Source organism: Pleurodeles waltl, chromosome 4_1, assembly GCF_031143425.1.
Source record: "Pleurodeles waltl isolate 20211129_DDA chromosome 4_1, aPleWal1.hap1.20221129, whole genome shotgun sequence".
NCBI lineage: Eukaryota > Metazoa > Chordata > Amphibia > Caudata > Salamandridae > Pleurodeles > Pleurodeles waltl.
This window is the reverse complement of record NC_090442.1, coordinates 507,615,225-507,640,397: the sequence shown is the minus strand read 5'-3', so window position 1 is coordinate 507,640,397 and position 25,173 is coordinate 507,615,225. Positions and strand designations below refer to the sequence as shown.

The window sequence follows — 25,173 nt, the reverse complement described above, 5'->3', positions numbered from 1 at the left end:
AAATGCGGTTATCCAATGTAAACTGGGAGTTGTCAATGAGTGCACCAATAATTACAAAAATATTAACACAATATGTATTTTTGCTAGTTTTTGAAGCCATACAGAACTACTAATCACATAAGCCAAAAGCAACAATAAGCGAAGTATCTACCAATTAATCTTAGCGGTAATTTATATAATAATGACGTACTTGATATTATATCATGGCTGGGGAAACAAACAAGAGAGTAGGGTTTCAAAGACCATGGAAACGCACACTGCTACTTAGAAAATCAACAAAGAGAAATTACAACAGTAGAAGATAAAGACACTAAGTGACATGTTTCATTATTTTACTTGGAGTCATGTCAATCCAAATAAAAATGTTCTAGAAAGTCAAACCAATATTTTCTTGGAGTTGGTTTTCTACTGTACCATGCAATGTCGACACAGCAGCCGTGTTTCGAGACATCGGATACCACCTAATAACTTGAAACTTGCGGCAACAAAAGGAAGGTGACACAAAGGATTCAACATTTCAGTTGTCAAGATGAGGTATCAAGCTGCCAATCAGCAAAAGCACTCATTTTAATTTCATTGCACACACCTGATCAATGATTTATACTGTCCTCTCTGTTCAGCGCGTAACCGGTTTATGACAGCAGGGCCCACTTGATAGGCTGAGAGGCGCGCAGACCTCTAGACTAACAAACCCTGTCACTGACACGCATGGAAATACAAACAGATATTCATGGGCAAACCAACTACCTCTCCATTATCCTGTGAGAGATATGCGACTGGTTGACTCGACTTGCAGCAGATTTGTGCTTCTGCTCACCTGATCTACTGGACAGATTATCTTGATGGAATTACAGAGGTGGCGTGCCAGAGAGCTCAGAGTGGAGAGTGGCCAGCGGTTACATAAGAGACGTCAGTAACTTAAACCATTCGGAATGTCCATGTTAAGAGTTCCCAATCTGCCATGAAATTGGTTAAACCAAACAATCGTTTGGGTTCATCATGCCACTAATACCAGGAAAAAAGGTATTTAACATTCATGAAGACGCCCATTAAGCCTCCGTGTCCGCAACTAACAAAAGCAATTTTAAAAAAATATGGTTCAAAACTGATGCTCTAAAAGACCGTCGGGTACCATTTCTTAAATCCAGTTTAGCGTTTACCCTCAATAGAATTAATACTATAGACAAAATGCCCCCGGGAAACATGGGAGTCACGTGCAGCATCTGTGAGAAGACAGTGGTATTTTAATCGTAGCGTGGCAACGCAGCAGTGCAAGGCTCACATCTGGCCGCACACAGGGTGAGCCGAGTTATAATTTATTTGCACAATTAATAAAAAATCATTGCAATCAGCAAGTAAATTAAAAGCATGTCGTTTAAGAAGCATCATAAAACACCCGAAAAAAATAAATAATTTTTCTCCAATAGTTGTTAAAAAAGCAATTAAAACAGCAATGCCGTATTGGCCACCCCACTGAAATACTGTAGTGCATATAGTCACGAAGGGCAGTAAACAGAGCGGTTACCCTATGCTCTATGCCGTCCTTAACGCTCTGAATCAAGTCCCTTCCTGATTTGTTGTGTCAGCTCAGGGGTCTAGCTGACAAGCATGCGTCTAAAAAGGTGCTGTGTCGATTATTCATGTAAAACGGACAGACAATATATGATTAACCAGGTCAGGAGTCTGCTCATGGGGCATTAACATGAATCGTATCCCGCGTGCTTGAGTGTTGAAGATTGTACATGTGTGACATGCTGTTAAGTGTCATATACCTAACCCGTGGTAGGATCAGACTAGAGTGAAAACGCAGGCTGCCTTTTAAAAACATAAGCAGAATTTTTTTTATCTAAATGAAACTAGGTGATACACAGACATGTACAAAAGGTAAACAATACATACCAGTGAAAGTCAGACAGTACTGAACTGAAAAACACAGACAGCGTACCACAGTCTACTTACGGGACAATAAGAACTTATAACATTACATGTTAAAGAGAAATTATTTTAAAACAGCAAAGCCTAGTACAAGTGCTACATAATAACAGTGCATATGCAAACAGTGTGTAGTCAGTAAACATACGGCGCTATCTGCAGGGTGTTGCGAAGCGGGCGCTGAAGTTAAGAGCTAACAGCTGACAAGCTGAAGGGCCTCAGTTCATTGGAATTCAGCCACGGGGAAACCCCACACACAGAGGTGACAGCCTAGCCATGCTTTAAGGGCTGGATGTTTACACGCTATTTTCATCCAGAGAGGATTTCCATGGGACTATTTTCACTTGCAAGAGCGTGCTACTCGAACGAAAATATAAACAATACACCAGACTGTACCAAGTAAGCAACATTTCAACACATAACGAGGCACTGCTACCCATGTGTGCCGAGGGCAGCGGTAAACAGCTTTTAAGTAAGCAGTATTCAGACGGAAACTGAAGAATATCAGCACAAAAGTAACTATAAAGGAGAAAGGTGTGAAAACAAGGATAAAACTTGTCCTTAAAAGGCGAGTCCAAAGTCAAAAACGTTACTTTGTTAAAAATTGTAACACCGTGTGATAATCACAGCATCCTCAAAGGTGCACGTCCATGGGTAAAATAGTGTCTCCCTCTGCCTTGATCCCCTTTTCTACCCGGATACGTTTTAAATGACAAATGCATTGATCATTGGGTTCAATATGGAAGCAACCAGCGGACTTGCAGTTTACTATTTTCAACACACGGGATTCTCGCAAGGTAGCTGCAATGCCAAGAAACGGAGGTGGGGGGCTGTTGCGAGACTGGATGAGCTTTATAGATTAGAGAGACGGGACAACTTGCATGAAACGAGCACCTTATGGTGCGTCCCCTGCGTTTCGTTTCAATAAATCCTATTATATCCAATGGTCAGCGCTTTCTCAATTCAACCCCGGGCCCTGGACGGTGGTCCCCGTTCAATTTTCTCATACATTCCTCGGAAAATAAACAAACGTACCTTTGAGCCGTGAAGCAGCCTGTCCTACGCTCGCTCATGTCCAAGCACACTCCTCGCCCTTTGCTCGGCCCTCTCTCCAGCCCAGCCGTGCCAGGCCTTAGGGGACTCACGTGCTTGCATCCAAAGGTTGTGGCCTGACTGCTGACCTCCTCTAGTGTACAGACTGGGGCCCTCACTTCCCGATCTAAAAGAGGGCTCCGTTCAGAGGCCCCCGAGCGCCCACACCGACCCAGGCTGCCAGAGGCTGCCTTGCAGACAAACAACAGCGAGGATCAATAGCAGAGGAAGGCTTCGGGTAGCTCTGCGTGCTGCTGCCGTCCTCCGAATACAAAAAGAGATCACTAGACAAACAGCAGGAGATCAACCAATCCACCTGCCAGGAATGGGCAAGGGAGTGTCTAGATCAAGGATGCGGCGACACCTGAAGGGCTCAGAGATCCGGCAAGCCTGTGTGTGGGGAGGGGTGAGGGAGCTCATGACAGTCACATTACACGGCGCTGAGGGGGAAGCACGCGATGCAGCAACGCAGATGCCCGTCTCCAGCAGACCCATCCCCTACTGACTCATTTTTTATTCTCTCAAGAGCTCCCAGCGCCCAAAGCATGCAGATGCTATTTTACAGTGCCCTCTGCATGAACCCATAGAGCCCTATTCATTCTGGTTACTGTTCGTAAAACGGGCGCGGGGAGGTGGAAATGTTAAGTAAAGTCGACCTGCGATAAATAAAACCTGCAAGATAGCTGCAGCTCTACCAGCCAACGAGCTGTCCTATTTTTAGACGCAACGTTGCCTCCGATATCTCACCTCCCAGCCTGATGCATGAAAAAGGCAGGTCTCCCCCCACCCCAAGCACATTTCTCTGACGGATGAAGCGGCGGCTCCACGGCTCCTTCACCGGCGGAGGCTAATCTCAGCCTCTTAATCCTGCAGGGAGGAGAGCGCTGGGAGCCGATGCCATCTCTGCGCCTGTGCGTGCTTGGGAGGTGTCGACTAGAGGGCTGATCCGGGACTCCCTACCTCAGTCAGAGATGGATCCGCACGCACGGATGGCAGGCGTGCGCCGAGACCCCACCAGCGCATCCTTCACGCACTAGCGCCCCTGCGCAGCTCACCCCGGGAGCAGAGGCGCTCCTGCCAGTGCACAGGGGACACCAATCCAAGGTCACCCCCCAATCCTACAGAAAGCAGAGAGCCCCCGAGCGCAAGAGGGTGGGGGCGGGCATGCGAGGAGCGGCAACACCAACGTGTCATCAGAGACTCCCAGCCCCCCTCCCTAATCCCAAGGCATGTATTAGCAGATAAAGAGCCGAGTGTGGCTGCTGCTGCTGCCGCCAGTGACCTAGCGGCTCTGCTGAAGCATGCCCGGGAAGGAGGCACGCGCCCTCCCTTCTCGCCACCGGCGGCGTGACATACAGATCTGAAACAATGTTTAGTGCACACCTCAGTTGCCATCGCCGCATCCGAGAGCCTAGGCAGCTGGGTCTAGAACAGGATCTTGTTTGCAACCTGCCACACGCCCGAGACGTGGACAGGTCTTCGGAGAGCAGGCTGATCTAATGCTGATCAGGTGCTGAGCAATGAGCATGGTGAATGCTGCTCACCTGTCAGCACACACTGCGATGAGGGGCGCTGCTGAGACTGCAGGTGTGCACGGCTGTAGTTGCCCATTGTGAGTCTGCATTGGTATGCAAGGTTGCGAGTCTGCATGAGCGAAGGTTTGCATGAATGCATGGATCCATGATATGTAGAATGTTTATAGGTCAAAGGAACGTAACGGGGAGCGGGTTCCACGGGGGCGGTTGGAGGTGGCCTTAAGGGAGACCCCGAGGTGCTGAGGCGGGCTTTCTTGTCCCTCAGGATGAAGGTGTTAAACCGTCGCCCTGTCGTGTAATTTGCTGCACACATTTTCCGACAAGCATTCCCAGAGATCAAATGTGCTGAAGGGCGCTGGCACCGTGCTCGGGGGGCTGAGAATACAAAGCTGACAGGAATCACTGCGGTGCGCAGAACGGTGGACATCACCTGCATCGTAGACAGGCTACAGGGGAGGGGGCAAGAGGAGCCTGGTTGTCTGTGGGGAGCCTTGCTGAAACGCTCTGACAGCTGGTAAGTGCGAGTCGTTGGGCACTTACCGAAGCAGGCTGACGCGGCGCGAGGAGACACTCAGCGCGAGCCGTCACTCCGCAAGCCGAAGCACGGAGCAAGCCGCTGCAGGGGGCAGGAGCAGAGGGTCACTTCTTGTTGGTTCGCACCGTTTTTACGGCGCAGGCGCGTTCCATCCTGTTGGGTGATATGTTAGCAGAGGGTCACATCAACGTGCACGAGCCCGGGCGCGCGCCTCTCCCTGCTACCAAGCCCGCCCCCTCGCCCGCAAACCATTGGCCGGGGTGAAGAGTTGTGACGTACATTTCTGGAAACCCTCCTCCATTTGCACGCCATTGGATGTAGGTGGCCATTGTGCCGGCCTTTGAAACTGCTACTGAACAGGCCTGTGATGGTACTGAATTAAGCTCTCGTCCACTTGCGTAAAGGTAGAGTGGACGCTATTCTCATTGACCCTGAAAGTCCCGCCTTCTGCCCTTTCCAGCCGCGCCTCCAACCTCCATCACTGGGTGTGACGAATTTGGTAACGCCCCGGTTGAGCGCTCGGCAAGACACGCCCATTACGAGTGACGAGCTCAGTCTTGGTGCTTTCCTGTTCCTTGGTACTAGAGAAGACCGAGTAGTGTTCCAATAGCTGCAGTAATAAACTGTCTCACAATGATCCTGCGCCAGACGCCGCGGTGCTGGTCAAACAGTGCTAGAATCGCATTAGTAAGTTAAATGGTCCCTATGTGCTCTAGCCAACTGTAGCAGTAGAGAAGACTCTGTCAATATTTGTTTTGTTATATGTGAACTTCAAACAATTGTCTCTCAAGTCGGTAAAAATCTTAACATTTTGTATACCTTTTGCGTTTGCATTCTATTTTAAACAAGGATTGGCAAAACCAATCGGTTTCACCTTTATGGATCGGATGCCGAGCTGTAGGATTTGCCAGTGTTTGTCTTTAAAGTTTTTTTTTTTTTTTTACTAGAAGTGGGTCTTGGGGGGGGGGGGGAAGCGCCGATATCTGCAGTCTCCCCCCCGGGAATGTTGCAGGAGATGGAACAGCCCACTGGCGCTGTTTTGGGCTCTGCAGGGTGGCGTTTTTGGTGGCATGTGGCTACCCTATAAAGGTTGCAGTCAGGTGTATACTGGGGGGACAGAAAAGGAGAGGGGGTCCGTGGCGGTCTGCCCCTCCCCTTTTCTGGTGGCGAAGACAGAACGGGCACATGACAGACGATAACGGATGGGAAGAAAATATGATAAGACAATTGCAGATTGGACGAGGGTGGACAGTAAGATAACATGGAGCTTTAGGGAGTGGAGACTTGCACGCTCAAGACGCTAGCAACTGACTATTAAGGTACGAGACAGATTAAACAGGAGCAGGAAGAAAGTAGGACTGGACTAATGAGTGGCAAGTCAAAAGGGGGGAAGGGATGGGGAGGGCAGTGGAGGGGCGGGGGGAGTGTTTTGATAGGAGTGATTATGTATAGTGAGGCTTTAGTTTTGTAAGGCACAAGGCCAAGGGCAACAAATGTGAGTGCACCTGTTTCCAGTAAAGCGGCCTTTTACACACAAAATGGAGTAATGGTGCTGATTTATTCTCCCGCAAAGCGAACATTTAAAAAATACTTTAGGGAAATAAAGCAATCATCTTATGGTATCCAAAAATGTCAACATTTTAGAACAGTTAAGTGGGAGATTTAGAAAACCATTGGCTTCCAATGAAGCAGAGACATTTTCAGGTGGGGGAGACAGACAATATAATTTAATTTGTGGCTTATCCATATATGCCAGTCGATATATTTTCTATGCCAAAAACAGTATATTGAGTTAAATGTGTTCATTCTTAATAATTGGCTTAGTTTCACTGAAAACACTTTGAACAGCTCAACCAAAACAACCCTTAAAGTCTACTCTTCAGCCATACTGTGACAGTAATATCCCTGTGCTTTTATAGAGAAGCTGGGAGAGGTAGGACACAACACAGTACACGGGGAGCAGGTGTTTGAGGCAGGAAACAGCACACATGGGAGAATGCTAGAAAACACTCACTCCCACGAAATTCCCAAAAAAGTGTGAGCAGTAGAAGGATACAAGTCAGTCAATCAAAAAGATCATGCAAAGGATATGGTCAAGGGGAGTGGAAAATACAAGACAAGGAAAGCAAGCTATCAAATAAGAAGCAAAGTAAATGAGAGTGACAATAAACCCAACCAATGGTAAGCATTGGGGGCCGTAAGTGAACTTTAAGTTCACAATAGGTCTTTCATGACCAGACAGCTTGCACTGTCTGGTAGCCAAGAACTAAAAAACTGCCACAACATTATTCACATTTCTTTATTCACATCGCCACTGGTTTCAGTGGTATGGCTTTGTTACAAAATATTCATTCAACTTATATGTTTTTAATTAACCCAAATTTTCCTCAGTTGGTTTGAATGTGTTTTTTAAACATTTTGAAAGTGGAATAGCAAGTTGAAGTGAAAAGAAATACAATGTGACAGGTAGGACTGCACTGTTACGTTATTTGTGCTTGTATGCAGTTCTCACACAATTCTGCTAGGATCTGTTTCACTTATTACCTTCCCTTTGATTGAAAGCATACTTTTACAGAGCTACCTAATAACTTTATATTTTTCTGAAAATTAAAAATTAGCAAGATAATGATATAAGATGTCATTTGTTCTGACCTTGCCTTATACTTTATTTGGTGGTCTTGATCCTAGTATTCCAACTTACAACACTTGTCAAGTTAACACAGTAATTGATTATAACATATTAAGAGAAGAGAAGTTGCTAATATTTCAGCATTTTGAAGATAAGGAGCACCTACCATCTTTCAAATTAACACAAAGGACAACCTGGAACCCACCTTTCATGGGGTCCATATTCTAGCCTCTTGCTACCACTCACTCTCACTACTAGTGCACTCTTCAAACTTCTGGTGAAGAAGCATATAGGTTCAATTCTACAACAAGAGACTCGCAACACAAGGAAAATTGCCAGGCGAGTAAATTCAACTGTTGCGAATTGCAAGATATATTTTAATATTTCATAAACACTATGAAAGAATGGACTGAAGAAAATGATGTTCAGAAACTGATCCAGGTTGTTTTTTAGGCTCAGGATTTTGACAGAATTTAGGGTAAGCGATTGGTCAGGATTTCTTCTTCATCCATGTTGTGCTGATAATCATCACAGAAACAAAAATGCAACTCTTTGTCATCTCTTTGGACTTTACAGGAGCATTTGATTTAATTTCCATGGAGAAATAATGGATGACCATTCAACAAGCCCCATCCCAAAGCCTTATTACAAGTAGTACAAAATCAGAACTAGAGCTGCACAGTTTATTTTCCCTCGCATCATTCATGAAGACCTAGGGAAATCTTCACAACTTCATAAAGTTGCAAAGATCAAGGCGTTCCCCTCATTTCCTTGAACATTTTGATTTCGATTTGTGTTGCAATATTCTGCATACATTTAGTCATATTTGTTTGTAGTAAAAATTATCAGAAAGGTCAGTGAAAATTATCTTGGGATGCACTGAAAAGATTTACATAGGTGAAGGTCGACTTAAACTGGAAACTTTCAGAAAATATATATTAACACTTTAACTAAGCCACTATTTTGGTGTGTTTCTTAGTCTGCTTTATATAATTTTCACAGCTGCTATTTGAGCAGCATGGCACCAATTGATAACTCTCTTTTGTTCCCTGATTCATTCTGAATATTAGCACTGTAGTTCTTTACTGGATCTCTGTGATGGAAAAATTATTGACTCCGTACATGGCGGCTCTCTAAAATGTCATTCAACTCTCTGACCCGTTGCTAAGTACAATTTACATGTTTCCATGACAGGCCGTTATTTTTCGCTGCAGTGGTCGGATTTCATTGTGTGTGATAAATAGCACCCAATCATGAGTTTATCCCCCTTAATGTTAAATAACGTGCAGATTTTGGTGCCTACTTCACCAAAATTCACATGTTCTGTAAATTATCATGTTTTTTTTCACCTAATAAATTTTAATAGCTTTCAGCTGACGAAATATATCTGGGAAAACTGGGAGTGTGGTATTAGCCACCAAGATCATAATTTCAATATGTACAGTAACGGTAGTCACTGCTCATATTGGAATTATCCAGGTAACTCATAAAAGGGGCACAGAGAGTTATGGGCGACCAGGTGATCAAAAAGACTGTTCCCAGCGTCCAAATTCACAAGATCACATATGTTCTGTTACTCCATAAATGACTGTTATCGTCTAACAGTCTTTTGATTCAAATTGTTTCATAGTCAATACTCGGAACAATAGACCTTATAGCCATCTGTCTCTCTTTAGCATCGGAAGGAATTAAGTTGAAAGAGCAGCCATTCATCCCATCTGTGCTTCCAGCTCTGTTTTATTGGTCCAGTAAGGGAAGCCTACCTAAGGTATTTTGTAGTATTCTGGGCACTAAAGTTCATAGAGCATTCTATTAGCGTTCTACCTTAGAATGGAGTAATGGTTGCTAGGGAATGTTTTGAGTTGTATTGTGGAATGATATTGACGTCAAGAGCACGGTCGGCTTGGTCGGAGCTCTTTTTCCGAAACCAGATTTGATCAATGCCATCAAAGCTGCACCACCACCCAAGGACAAAGCTGGAGTCAAATATTTTCTAGGAATGTGTGAATTCTATTCTCGTTTCATTCCTGATTTTGCAACCAGAGTCAGGCCAATATCTAATCTACTGAAGCATAGAGTGGGTTTTAAATAGGACTCTGAATGCCCTAAGGCGTTTGGGTAAATAAAACAACTAGCTAGCGCAGAGGTGTTGAAGCCTTATGATCATGATCTCCAGTGTTGTGCGACCATAGATGCAAGTAACATAGGCGTAGAGGCAGTGCTAATGCAAGCACGAAATAGTGTAGAGAGCACTATTGGTTTTGCATCAAGGGTGTTAAGGGAGCCTGAAACCTACTATTCTGTAATTGAAAATGAATTGTTGGCTTGTGTGTGGGCTATTGAGAAATTAAAAAATTATATTTGGGGCAGACATTTTGTGTTGAAAACTGACCATAAACCACTTTTTTCGATTCCAATGGCACTAACAACAAGACTGGAACTCCCAGAATTTCAAGATTCACAGCTAGGTTAATGCAATATGATTTTGAGGTCGTACATATTCAGGGGGGGCAAGAATGTCAGAGCAGACTATTTTTCACGATTTCCTGTTGAAACCAATGACACTTGTGATGAAAGTGTAGATGATGGAAGTTGTTTGATTGCTGCTGTTGAAGTAGAACAGGTGTGTGTCTGTTCGGAAAGTGAATGGAAAGAAAAATTAGATGCTGACAAAAACTTCTGTGAGGTCATGAGGTGTGTCAAAGAGGGGTGGCCTTATGAGAAAGAGATGTCGTTTAACATTCAACTGTTTTGTAATGTTGCTGAAGAGTTGACTATTGAAGATAGTTTACTTATGAGGAATGATAAACTTATTCCACCGGAAAAACTGAGGCATGTGATCATGAGGAGAGCTCATGATGGCCATTTGGGAGCAACGTTGACCAAAATAAGAATGCATGAATGTTTTTGGTGGCCACGTATGGATAATGAAATTGATCAGTTGGTGAAAAATTGCAATATATGTTCCAATAGTGATAAAACCTTTAAAACAGTCACTCCTCCTCTTGTCCCCATAGAGTGTCCGTCGGGCCCGTGGAAGAAATTGGGGGTTGATTTGGTGGGTCCTTTTCATTCTCTGAATCTCAATCTCTGGCATGCGTATGTGTTGGTGGATTATTATTCAAAATGGTCTTATGTAAAATTTGTTCACGAACCCAACTCAAAATCATTGATTATGTTCTTAAGGCAGATTTTCATGAGTGAAGGGGTCCTGAGGAAATTGTTTCAGACAATGGTGTATAATTTGTGTCTGAGGATTTCAAACTTTTCATGAAAGAAGGTTCTATGAAACACATAAAATGTTCTCTGTATCAACCCCAAACCAATGGTTTGGTTGAACGTTGTAATCGAGTGTTGTGAGAATGTATTAGGTAGGTGTTAAAAAATAGATGTGAGGTGAGTGCATCAGTACAGGCTATGTTATGGTCTTATAGAACCACACCACATTCCACCACAGGGGCTTCCCCATTTGAATCTCTTAGAGGGAGAAAGCCAAGTACACAAGTGAGTCCAGGGTGGATGTCCAGGTTCTTCAAGAACATGCAATTGGAGGAATACTCAGACATGATTAGGTACAATGTAAAAATAAACAAAAAATGCAGAAAACGTACTTAGACGAAAATAAAAGTTCTAAAGAGTCTTCCGTATCAGTAGGTGACTGGCTATCTATAAAATTACAGTTTGTTAAGAAAGGGAGACCAACATTTTCTGATCCGGTGATGGTAGAATTGGTAGGTGGCACTGCCATAAGAGTTGAGGGTAACAAATGGTGAAACAAGTCCAAAGTAGCAAAGTTACGAGGGAGGCCAGGAGTGTCTCATAACAGTGAAAAAACAGGTGTATATAAAACAGATACGGAGGTTGTAGCACATCATGATGGCTTAGATTCACATGTATCACGCATACGTAGAAGTAATAGAGTACGCAAGATACCCTGGAGATTTCGTGTGTAAAAAAAATATACAAGTAAATATATACATGTCAACAGCAGGAATAATGATGTAAATAGTTATTACATTTGCAGATTATGATGTTTAAGGATAAAAAATGTATGTTTATTTTTTTTCTCTGTTGTTTCTTCTATATAGTTCAGGTTATGGTTTGTAATGGTGTAAAAAAAACAAAAACTCAATGCAGTATTCTGGCCACTAAGGTTCATAGAGCGTTCTACTAACGTTCTACCTTAGAATGGAGTAATGGTTGCTAGGGAATGTTTTGAGTTGTATTGTGGAATGTTATTTATGGCAAGAACACGGTTGGCTTGGTCGGAGCTCTCCGAGCTGAATCTATGCGATTAATTCTTACTAATAAAGGTCAACAAAGGAAAACAAAGAGTCGATTGCCTTACTACATATTTGCCTTCAAAGTCCACTTAAACCTGAACTTCACATTGGACATTTCAGCAACATTTGACGACGGAGATGCATTTTGAGGGGAGCTGCATATATTGTTTTCCAAAATACCCAACTGCTCATCAATGGTTAACAGTAAGATAGACATCAACATGATGAAGTTGCACACCACCTCTCTGTTACCCAATTATGCAATTTTAGAAGTTGTTCAAAAACACTGCCTTAGATTCCATCATGCTTGACTGAATAATATAAAGCACACAGACTCAGTAGATTTCAGATATCTCAACTTCCATAAAATGAAGTACACCCCTGCAGTCTGCCAGTGAATACTTTACACCAGGGTTCTACTGCAGATGGAACTCTACATGCCAGAAGTATGGATATACTGTAGAATAGGTAAAGCCTCTTCCATCAGTTGGTTCAGTGTGTTCCTTTATTCATTTTATTCTATTCCAGTGCTACAGAAAGGCATATAGAAAGTCAGGCAATACAAACACTTTTCTCTAATTCTTAACCAACCACATCTAGTATTCTAATCTTCTTCTTGCTGTTAAGGAAATCATTTTCAATTTCCTCTAGAACTTTTCTTGTTTTTAATATTTTTATTGCATTTTAAGACTGATTTAAACTCAAAAGAGCACACTGATATACAGCCAACATTAAAAGCAAGCCTTTTATTATATTCATAGATAAGAAGTTATTTGAAGTACTTCCACAGTTGTAGTTTTGCTACATCAGCACTCCATTGATAGGGAACAGCAAAATATATATTTCGAGTGGGGGAGATGTATGTGTGGTCATTGTTTTGTAGCAGGGGACTCAGAATACATCTGCTGAGCGTGAAAGAGTACTACGATGGAGGGAGAGACGAGTCAGTGGATTAATTCGAAACACAATTGAAGAAAGTCTGTAAATTCACAGCACATATCTTTGCACAGGCATTCTTCAGGTGGCAATGTGTTTTCCACAATGTGTCACAGTACCTGGATTGTGGAAACAAATATAGCAAGCTAAAGTGATGTCAGAAAGTACCAAGCTTGTACTTTGGATGAAATGGGAGTGATGTATTCCTCTGTCTGTCACTGTCACTGATTCCATCAGTGACCACATGTAGGGAGCTGGCCTGGTGTGTGGTGGGTACCCAAGGTACTTACACCATATACCAGGTCAAGGTATCCCCTCTTAGTGAAGTGTAGACACTGTCTAGAAGCCAGGCTCTCATGCAGCTTATCTAGGAGACATGCAAAGCTCATGCAATACCACCACAGCACTTACACACATGAAATAAAACACTCAGTTGTACAAAAATAAAGGAACACAATACCACAAATTACTAGAAGGGCAACCCTCCAATAGGAGGTAAGTGATACACTAAATATACACACTTAGATTTCAGGAATAGGCATAGATAGGGTTAGAAAACAGTGCAAATAGCAATAACCAAGAGTGGTCATAGGGGGAGCACAAACCATATACTTAAAAAATGGAATGCGAACACAGGAGCCCCACCTAGGTAAGTAGAATGTATAGAGGGTAGCTGGGAGTACTAGAAAACCTCAGAGGTAAGTAACACAGTACCCCCAGCAACCAGGAAAGCAGGAGTAAATCACTGGATTTTCCCCAAACCACCCAAAAAGAAGAAAAGAAGTAACAGAAGACACCTAGACAAGACTGCAAGAAAACCAGTGGTGGATTCCTGAAGAAAGAAGACCTGTGGAGAGAGGGGACCAAGTCCAAGAGTCACAGTGGAGTCCAGGAGGAGTAGGAGCTACTACCCACTCATCTGTACTTGCAGGAGTTGGTCTACGGTGATGAAGAACAGGTCAGTACTGCAGTCATGGAGCCGGAAAAGAGTTCCCGATGGATGCAGAAGATTTCCCACACTGGAGTGAAGATTGCAGACGTATGTCAGTGCAGGAATTCCACAAACAAGCCTTGGCAAAGGCAAACTCGCAGTTAGTGGGAAAGTGGTGCTGCCAGGGACCAGCAAGGCCCAGGAGCACTCTGCCCAGGAGGAGTCACAGGGGACCCTCAGTGTTGCAGAGAGTCCACAGGAGCAGAGGCAGCACCCGCAGTAGTCCCACAGGACAGGTACACAGGAGTCGCAGAAGGAGCCCATGCAGCACTAGAAAAGAAGATCCCACGCCGCCGTAGAACCACACAGGAGGCTGTCCTTTGCAGGAAGGAGTGCGGGGAGCTGGAGCTATACGTCACCTGAAGATCCCTTGGAGGAGATGTAAACAAGCCTTGGCAGCTGCAAGAGATGCGGTGCAAGGGGATACTGTAGTGCATGCCAAGGCAATGGCTTACCTTCACCAAAGTTGGACAGCTGGCAGAGAGGACCAAGAAGGCTACTCCGGACCACCACTAGTGATGCAGGATCCATGCAGCTTAAGATGAAGGGAGATCCACGCAGCCGGTCATTGCTTGCTGTAGGTGCCTGCGTTTTCAGGGGAGTGACTTCTTCACTCCAAGGGAGATTCCTTCTTCTTCTTGCGCAGGCTAAAGAGTTGCTGTCTTCTGAGGATGCACAGCTGGGGAAATGTTGCAAAGCTGGCAGGAGACATAGAAACAAATTTGTAGAAGAGTCTTCTTTGTTGATTGCAGCCTTGTCGGTTCTTGGAGGGTCCAGTCGCAGTTCCAGTGGCCAGAAGTCGAAGTGGAGGTTGCAGAGGAATCCTGCTGGAGTCTTGCAAGCCGATTCTGAGGACCCACCCAAGATGGAGACCCTAAATAGCCCCGAAAGGGGGATTGGTCACCTAACCAGGTAAGCACCTATCAGAAGGGGGCTCTGACGTCACCTGCCTGGCCTTGCCGCTCAAATGCTCCCAGAGTCCCCTGCCGATCTTGGAAACAAGATGGCAGAACCCAGGGACCCTCTGGAGGAGCTCTGAGCACCACCCCTGGGGTGGTGATGGACAGGGGAGTAGTCACTCTCCTTTCCATTGTCCAGTTTTGCACCAGAGCAGGACTGAGGGTCCTAGAACTGGTGTGGACTGGGTTTTGCACAGAGTACACCAAATGTGCCCTTCAAAGTATACCTGTGGCTTGGGGAGCCTACCCCTCCCAAGCCAGCCACACCTATTTCCAAAGGGAGCGCGTGTTACCTCCCTCTCCCAAAGGAAATCCTTTGTTCTGCCTTCCTGGGCTTGATCAGATCAAGCAGCAGAAGGGCAGAAATCTTTATGAGGGGTGGCAGCAGCTTGGGCTGCCTGGAGAACCCTGTAAGGTCCTCTAAGTAGCCACCAGAATGCATGGAATCATACTTCCAATACTTGCAACAGAATTGAGGTATGATACTGACATGTTTGATCACAAACATGCCTTGGTTCCGAGTTACCATTATGTAGCTGGACATAGGTAGTCTATTCCAGTACACGCATAAAATGGCATCCCTTCCCTCATGAAGTCCAGGAAAATGAAGCTGAAGTTTGTGGGTGCACCTCTGCTAGTGCAGGGGTGCCCTCACACACAGGTACTTGCACTCTGCCCTCTGGGCTAGGAGGAACTGCCATAGGGGTGACTTACAGTGACCTAGTGCAGTGACCTAGTAGTGAAAGGGTGCATGCACCCTTTCACACAGGCTGCAATGGCAGGCCTGCAGAACATTTTGCATGGGCTCCCTATAGGAGGCATAATACATGCTGCAGCCCATAGGCATTCCCTGTTACCCCAATGCCCTGGGTACCTAGGTACCATATACTAGGGACTTACATGGGAGCACCAGCATGCAAAATGTGGGGTGAAGAGGGTTCACATGGGGTCCAGGTTGGCAGGATCCCAGTGAACACAGTCAAACACACTGACAAACAGGCAAAAAGTGGGGGTAACCATGATAGACAGAGGCTACTTTCCTACACCACCGACATGAGAATATGAGGGCCACTGGTAGAAAAGTATAAAGGGAAATGGGATAAGAGAGAAAACAGAGACACAGGGCTCAACCACCTTATTCATCACTTCTAATGGACACTGATGTCTGCAGGATATAATTGGTGCCTAAAAGCAACAAGATAGTTTTAGAAACTTGCTGTGAACATCCTGCAGCTAACTGTAGGAGTGAATGGATATACCTCAGTGATACCTCTATGTACTCAACTCTCTGTACTTTGCTATGGAATTTATAATTACTGAAACTAAACATGAAGGAAGTGAGGTTTGAAATATATAAATAAAACTCTTAATACCTTATGCATTGACATAGCATAGTCCTTATTTAAGAATCCTTTGTGTTCCCTTCACAGGATAAACCCCAAGCACAATGCAACAATCCTATAGTCAATAGAAACATTTGTTTAAATGGTTAATTAGTTTGTTTCCACTACACATCTCGACTTTCCAAATAATCCTACTGTCTGTCAGACAACTCCAAAGGAAACAAGTGTTCCTTGCAAAGGGAGTCTTAGATCAATGTAGCCAGGTCCTGGCGTTCGCAACATTGTACTGCTATTGCTTAGCAAAGATACCGTGGGTCTTGAGGGAGGTTATACCCATATATTCAAGATGGCTGCTGTATCTTCAGACTTTGTGATCGTTCACAGCCTGCTGGGTAATTCAGTTCCTCACTGATATGCATTCGTGTAGTGTGCACTCCGTATATATGCGAATCGCAGCCCTGACAGTGGTGACATTTTGCAAGGGTTGCCAGCCTTGACTTCTCTGAGATGGATTTGCTGCACATAGATACGGATCATCACTACCCTGCGCTCACCAAGTCTTAGAGGGCAAGCTATACTTCATGACATGCTTCCTGCAAAGTGAGTACTTTAACACCAACAAGTGTAGCTACTGTATTAAGACAAACCTGTTTGCCAGAAAAACACATAATTTGTTTCATCAAGTATTGGTATGTCACAACTGGGGGTAGGAGACCTTGTAAACACAATGGCAATAATGGGTCTGGAGGTCTCATTGAAAGTGCTAAGCATGCCTGTCTCCCCATAAATAAATATTGTTCAGTTAGGCACTCCAATTCCATGTGAATGCATGAACCAACAAATGTGGGACAACAGTGTCTTTGTTTGGGACTGAATACTGAAAAAGTCTGATAAGTTTGTTCCTTAATTATGCGCAGAATGGACAGTTTCTCCTATTAACCACAATGCCACCCTACAGTTATATATGCATGTGAATATTGTCAAGTGTATCCTTTAGAGGGTCGCAGGTAGGAGGAAAGGCGGAGGAGGCAAGAGTTTTTGTAGGATATTGAGTTAGTGGTTTAGGGGATGAACCCCTACTCAAGCAGCAACCACAATTCCTGTCAGGGTGAAGTCACAAGCAAACCCAAATGAACATGTGCTTAACCTTCTGGTAGCTTGGCACAAAAGCTGTCAGGCTTAAATTAAAGGCAAGATTTAAAGTACTTATGCAGCAATTTAAACAGTACTAAAGTAAAAACACAACACAAGAAAAAGCCCATACCAATCCAGAAAATAATATAGTAACATTTAATAAACTGTATTGAAATTTAAATTGTATTTATATAGCGTTTACTACCCTTGACGAGGCGTTGAAGTGCTTTTCGACAAGTAGCACACTACTCCGGAACCCAAACAGGATTAGTGGTGGATTAGTGTAGGAAAATAGGAGTTGTTAATTTGAGCACTGGACATGCAAGTCTGTTAGTTGGATTGAATGGGATAATGGAGGCATAGAGGAGGTAAGAGTTCAGAAACTGTTATTTGAGAGATCATAGTAGTAAAATGAGGGTTGGGATGTGTTATATTGTGATGAATAAAATAGAAACCTATAAGCATATAGACAAACAACTTATATGAAAACTATGGAGTGATCTATATACATGTAAAGCATAATATACATACAAAAAGCGTTTTTGAATTGCCTATGTCTTAGGGGCCGTTTGACGAATCTTCACAAAGGTTTCTAAAAAAAAGCATGCCGTAGAATCTTGTTGTGTATGAGGCGTTTTGAGGTGATTCGTCAAGTGGGGCAGAAAAGTGCATTTCCCATTTTAATTCCCATAAGGATTTTAGACACTACTACAGCCTGAACTGCTGAACGGAATTACACAAAATTTGGCAGAAAGGTCCATAAAGAGTGTTTTCTGTAATTTTGTGTAAATCCTTTGAGTAGTTTTTGAAATATTAAAACAAAACCAAATTTGTATATCAGGAGGGTTGAAGGCTTCGCAAAAACTCCAGATCTCGTGCAGAGATCTGATTGGCTGCCAATACTTGAACCAGGACGTCAGCCTTATCTAAAAAAAAGGAAGTAAAAAAAAAGAAAAGAAGGCAGGATATCATTACCTTACACAGTAGCCTTGGTATTAAAAAAAAAATCATGGCATAAATCGTGGCAAATCTGTGAATTTTGCCATGATTAAAAACAAAAAGCAAGAACAGTCTTACATGGTTTCTTTTTATTTTGCCCCTGAGTGGGCCAGACCCTGGGGGCATAGCAAAAAAATAGAAGGGAGGTGCATTGGGCCCCCCTCCTGCTTATGAAATCCCCGGGGACCGCCACATCCCCGAGGCACTGCTTTTTATGTCTGTAGGGTTGCCTGCGCACCACTCCTGCACCTCGGGGACTGCCACCTCCCTGGGGAAAAAGTTGATTAATTAATGCGAGGGACCAGCACTGCCCCCCTGCAGCCCCGGTGAACACCACCTTCCTGGGGCACTGAAAAGTATGTATGTGGACAGGCCCCCTGAGCCCGCCCTCACCCGGGGGACTTTCACCTTCCAGAGCAAAACTTCTTAAATGAATGTGGGGGTGCTTGCGCAGCCCCTGTGCATCCTGGGGACCGCCACCTCCATGGTGCAAAAGATGTTTAATGAATGCATTTGTCTGCCTTCCCAAAGCCCTGGGGACCACCACCTCCCCAGGGCTTAAATAACATAATGGAGGGCATATATTGCGGACCCCCACAGCCCTGGGGACCACCACCTCCCTGGGAACAAAACTTCTTAAATAAATGCAGGGGGCCCGAGTGCCACCCGCATCCCCAGAGATCATCTCCTCCCCAGGGCAATAAGCAGAGGGCATGAGCAGTCCCCCCGGCAGTTCCGGGGACTTCCACCTCCCTGGGGCAAAAGAAGTTTAATGAATGCTGGGGGGTCCCACGTGCCACCTGCATTCCTGGAGACCTGCACGTCACCAGGGCTTAAATAAAATATTGGGGGTTCCATCGAGGACCCCTGGCCCTGGGTACCGCCACCTTCCTGGGGAAGTCACTGTTATATATGGGGTGGTGAGGTGGCCCCCCCGCAGTCCTGCGGACCACCACCTCCCCGGGACTTAAATAACACAATATACAGGGTTTGTCACTGACCCACAGCCCTGGGGACTGCCACCTCCCCGGAGCAATAAGTTTAATATAAGCGGGCCGTGCACCCCCCCCTTGGACCTGGAGTCCGCCACCTCCTCGGGAAATTCATGCAATTAATGGCAGGATGCCCTCCCCGGGGCTGAAATAAATTTATGTAGGATGTACATTGCAAACCCCCGGTGAGCACCACCTCCCTGGGGCTCAATTAAATGACGGAGGGAGGCCGCACAGCTGCCCTCATGGGGCATAAATGGCCCTGGGGACCAATGCCACTTCCTCTCCCCCCCGGGCTGGCTCCTGTTTCCTCCTAAGGTGCCCACCCTCAGGAGGTAGCTGTTTGCGTTTGCTTGGTGGGAGCTGACATTTACCACCAAGCAAAAGCAAACATAACTCCGTTTTCTGCCAGCGGGAGCTGTCAAACAGATTCCACTTGGAGAAAGCGGAGTTCTCATCTGTTTCTCTGCATGCAAATCTGCATGCAGGGAAACAGATGAAAACATTGCTCCCGCAAGCAAGGAGCTGCTATTTAAGGCAGCTCCCCTGCTTGTAGAAGCAATGCTGGCTCCCACAGGAGTTGGGAGATGCCTGGGACCATGGGGTCCTTGAGGCACCCCTCGCGGTCCCCATCGTCATTTTCTTGGAGTCCTTTGCACAGCTATAGCGTAGGAGATGCAGTATACATTAACCCAAGGAGGTAGCACTCAATAATTTGTCAGTAGAAAGTATTGCAGTTAGGTATACATTTTGCACAAAGCAGTGGCATCTTCTTGGATAAATACGCATGCCAGGATTCATTCTGGCACGATGCTCATTTTACAGAATTTAAACCTCAACGGCAAGCACTTACAGATACAAACAAAGCAGGTGCCTAAGTTACAGCTCCACTTCTGTAAAGTCCTAGCAGCCTAATTTCATGTGCATGGCCGAGGCAAACCAAGTGTTTTTTTTCTCTGCATTTCCACCTTGAAAAGGTTATCTGTAATGCTTGATGTTTCCATCCTTGCCTTTTTCGAGCACAGTATCTCATGTAGTGACTGTAAGGTGTCAGCTCTTTCTTGTCAACTACTGCTAAGACCCAACCCCGTAGTACACGGTGCTGGGTTGGGAGGTTATAGGGGTTTGGCCGCAGGGCATATAGTAATTAAAATTAATTAACATTAAAAAAAATTGAATTCACTGACACGAACAAAGGTTACAGGGGTGTTATAGGTATGCTCACATTTTAAACTTACGAAACCGTTGAAATTAACCTGTTAGAGTTATCTCAGGTAACTATAACTCGTGCCCTAAGATAATTAAAACTTGTGCCCTCACTATGCACTGCTAATTATGCCACAAATTACAGCACCCATGACATCTTTGATAACATCATTGATAATATCAATGTAATATTTTCAGTAACATTTTTCACAAAAAACTGCATGGCCGTGTGCAAGTTATAGATACCTTAGGGCAGAAGTTATAGTTACTTGAGATAACTCTAACTATAACAGGTGCATTTCTATGGTTGTGAGCCTAACTATAACATCCCTGTAACCTTTATTTTATATATATAATACATACACAAACATACAAATTTAACCATAAGTAGCATATACTTTTGTTAAGCAGACCTAAAGAATAAATATATACATTTATAAATATTTAAAATCATACTTAGTGTAGATAATTTGTAAAAAGGTTAATATGCCTTTAGGAGAGGATTGTTATTAGTCTCTATAAAGGCCTGCAGAGAGGTATTTTGTTACACAGAGTCTCACAGAACAACATGGTAGGTAAAGGTTCTGGTGTTGGTCACCCTCTCCGACATGAGACCAAAACAACAAAACTCCAATTTTAGTAGAACCAGATATATGCAATTTTAAAGGTTTAGGTGAAAATATTGCTTAAAAGCATAAAGTGCCATTTGTGGTTATCTGGTCACACCTAACTGGGACAAAGTCACACATTCAGGCCAATTGTGATTGAGTGCGGGCCAGATACAGGGAACAAGATAGGCTCGCTGAACAAAGTACCTTATGTCCTTGGTCCGCGTTCTGCCCAATGTTGTTTTGCAAGGCTTTGTGTTGTCCAGCGTTGGTTCAGAAGAAGCTGCGTGGTGATTCTTTGGGTTGCTCTGCGTCAGTACAGATAAGCTGTGCAGTGAAGCTTAGCAAGACTTTGCGTCACTCAGTGTTCATTCTGATAAAGCCCGTAGCTGTGTGGCGATGCAATGTTGGGCTTTGCATGGCTTGGTGCTGATTCTGATGAGGCTGGCAACTGTGTGATGAGGTTTTGCAACACTTTGCGTCAGTTCCAGTGGGACCACTGCTCGGCTGACAGAGCACCTTCAGGCTCACTTTCAAAAGTTTTTTTTTGCCAGGCCTAAATGGCTGCCTAAAATTGAACACACAGGCTGCAATGGCACGCCAGAGACATGTTTTAAAAGGCTACTTAAGTGGGTGGCACAATCAGTGCTACAGGGCCACTAGTAGCATTTAATTTACAGACCCTGGGTACATGTAGTACGACTTTACTATTGACTTACATGTAAATTAAATGTGTCATTTGGGTGTAAGCTAACTGTACCATGTTTTAGGGAGAGAGCAAAACACTTTAACTCTTGTTATCAGTGGTAAAATGCACAGAGTCCTAAAAGCCAACATAAATGTGTTCAGAAAACAATGGGGTAAGGGCAAAAAAAGTTTGGGGATGACTCTGCAGAAGGGGTCAGTTTCAACAGTTCTCAATTAAAGATGCAGATTAATGCAGGAGTGGATAAGCTATGGACAAAGCTTTCTCTACCATCAGAAAAAAAGGAAGGAGGAAAGCAAGAAATCCAGAAGAATATCAAAAGGGAAATCTGGCTGCAAAGGAACAAAAAATCAAGATCAAAATAATAGTAAGTGAGCAATGAATGTGATGAAAAGTAGGGGACGAAATGTGTTGTGATGCATCCTTCATTTGTTAATGCCTTCTATGTTTACAAATCTAACCGGAACTGATATCACAGTTAAAGACTCAACTTCATCTTGTCTTCGGAATCTCAGAATCCTATGGTCAGACCACCATCTTGAAATCGCAGTCCATAAGGTTTGATCATGCGCTTTCCTCTAACTCATGGCTTTGACATGATACGGGTAGAAGAAGCCCAAGTTTGACTTTGTTTATCAAATACAGAACTCTGTTATCTGACTGATGGACTTCTCAAGTCCCAGTCGTCACATGGAGCCCCCATGTCTGCAGAAGCGCCAGCATAGTCCAGGTGATGCAGACTGCTCTTTAAACACAATTTCTGCATCCGAGCCCTTGCAGCCTCTGGTAATATCTCTACATGGTTGTGACAGTATGGCCCCATCCTGAGGCTCTGGTTTATCAGGATGACGATGAAAGAAACCATGAACTAACAGGGATCACGAACCCAAGAATGCTTATTAGATGGATAATGTTTCCAGTGAATAAAGAAATTAAGGTAAACTCAAATTTTGGAAGGGTCACTGATTTCTTGTACATCTTATTCTGGCTGTCCTGTCATGAGTGTTTGAGGCTCAAATGGAGGCTGATGACATTGCTTCAATTAGAAAGAATGGAAGACGGGATGTATCTTTTAGGTGAGAAGCAAATTTGGCCAAGAAAACACAGGATAAATATTATGAGAAATGACAGATGGACCAAACAATGTAAATGTAAATTAGCACTTGTATAGCGCACTACTCACCCGTTAGGGTCTCAAGGCGCTGTACTCATACCGCTATGGAACCCCTCCTGGCTTTTCCCTGTGAGGCGCCCACTCCTGAGCACCCCAAGGGTGAAGCCAGGCATCCAAGCGCTGTTGGGGCCGTTGTGGAGATTAAGCAAGCTATTGCCCAGAGTTGCAGAGTGGGACCCATGAATTAGATTAGGCACCGAGGCGAGAATTATCTGGTCAAGGGGAATTGAGCCCAAGACCTGCCGAAGCGGGACTTGAACCCTGGTCTTGAGCCAGAGCTCTGCCTCAGGGTCTGCCGCTCTAACCATTGAGCCACACTTCTCCACGATCTGGTAGCATATGAACTTCATAGGGCTGAACCAATTCTGACTCAAAGTGCTCTAATTCGTAGAACAATAAGTAATATGTTTATAAAACAAGAAACCCACATCAGTCAAATTAAAAAGCAAAGGTACAGTTGAACTACACTATTAGTATCCCAAACCGAATACGCTGTGAGATCAACTAATAGATATGTGGTATTACATATGATGGGTACAGGCCATTGGTCACCCTGACAACATTGATCATGTGACTGACTATATTTGTTGGTAACCTTGGCTCCCAAGATGCAAGACAATCTTCTTTTAAGCTAGCATGCACAGGAACGTTTAGGATACTGGTCCCAAAGTTTTAGTGGAAATGTTTCATAAATATGCTCCATCTTGAAATTTGAGACGTAGCACCTTGCTCCTTTTTAAGATTCCCGAATCGGATGCAAAAAATAGGGTGGTCGAACCTTTCGAGTCCAGAGCGAGCAAGCTTGGAACAACGTGCCATTTAAATACCAATAAGCCCCAATTTAGAAAACCATGACAATATGGATATTTTATAAGTACTTTGTTTACCCATCTGCTGGACTCTTATGTCTTCCTTGGTGGATAGATTTTCTCGATAGCATCAAGAAACTACTTGCAAGTGTATATTGTGCTAAAAAATGAACCTAATAATTATACCAATAATATTTTGTAAAGTGCCGCCTTAATATGAAACCTTATCAACAGTTTGACAAGTTGAAATTCACAGACGTGTTTGTGTGGTAATAACACCAAACACGGTTTAACCTATTTTGAAGTTAACACTATTGTAGAGTCTTTTAATTTATGGGTATATGAAGATGATTGTATTTCATTTTATGGTGCTTTTATTTTATGGGCACTTTTTGTTTTTTAAAAGGTATTTATTTAGTTCCTTTTTTGGTTGACCAGTACTGCTTCACTTTGTAGTTACACTGCTTCCTTTTTAGGGTCGAGCCTGCGTATCGCTTGTTATTTTTTTTTATCTCTAACATGTAGACATGTTTCTGTTGTCTGTTGATTCCTTTTGAACAGAGAAGCCCATAACATTTGTTTCACATGCATTTAAGTTTATTTTAGAAACACCCTTTTACACACAAAGGGGGTCATTACGACCCTGGCGGCCGGCGGTAAGTTGGCGGTAACACCGCCAGCAATTATGACTGTGGCGGAAAAGCCACGGCCATACCGCCGGCCCCTCCACTTTCCCACCAGGATTCTGCCTGGCGGTCATAATCCCCAGGGCAGCGGTGCATGCACCGCTGCCCTGGGGATTATGAGTCCCCGACCGCCAGCCTGTCCGTGGCGGTACACATCGCCATTGAAAGGCTGGCGGTAAGGGGACTTAGGGTGCCCCTGGGGGCCCCTGCTCTGCCCATGCACTTGGCATGGGCAATGCAGGGGCCCCCAGGCATAGCCCCGTCGCGCATTTCACTGCCCGAATTTCGGGCAGTGAAATGCGCGACGGGTGCTACTGCACCCGCTGCACATCAGCATTGCCGCCGGCTCTATTATGAGCCAGCAGCAATGTTGATGTGACATTTCCGCTGGGCCAGCGGACGGTAACACTGTTACCGTCCGCTGGCCCAGCGCAAATGTCATAATAGGGAGCCAGGAATACCGCCGGCAATGGCGGTATTCTGTCTCCCGCGGCCTCGGCGGTCTTTTGAAAAGACCGCCGAGGTCGTAATGACCCCCAAAATCCTTTGCTTTGTTGATTGTGCAGGCCTAAAATATTTAGCACTATTTATTGCATTTGCTTGCCTACATTTTGCAATATGAAG

The 25,173-nt window shown here is 44.4% G+C and overlaps 1 protein-coding gene across 11 annotated transcripts in view; it reads right to left on the bottom strand.

Moving 5' to 3' along the window:
• Window positions 1-5,344, bottom strand: part of ATP2B1 (ATPase plasma membrane Ca2+ transporting 1) — a 432,225-nt gene extending 426,881 nt beyond the window's left edge. For 3 of the 11 annotated variants that reach the window (XM_069228815.1, XM_069228809.1, XM_069228812.1), the window contains exon 1: window positions 3,985-4,144. The gene's annotated coding sequence lies outside the window, so the exon portion shown is untranslated. Of the gene's footprint in view, window positions 1-2,967; window positions 4,318-5,099 lie in introns of those variants that run through there. The other 8 variants (XM_069228814.1, XM_069228807.1, XM_069228813.1 and 5 more) reach the window with 7 other exon arrangements.
• Between the last annotated feature and the right edge of the window lie 19,829 nt (window positions 5,345-25,173).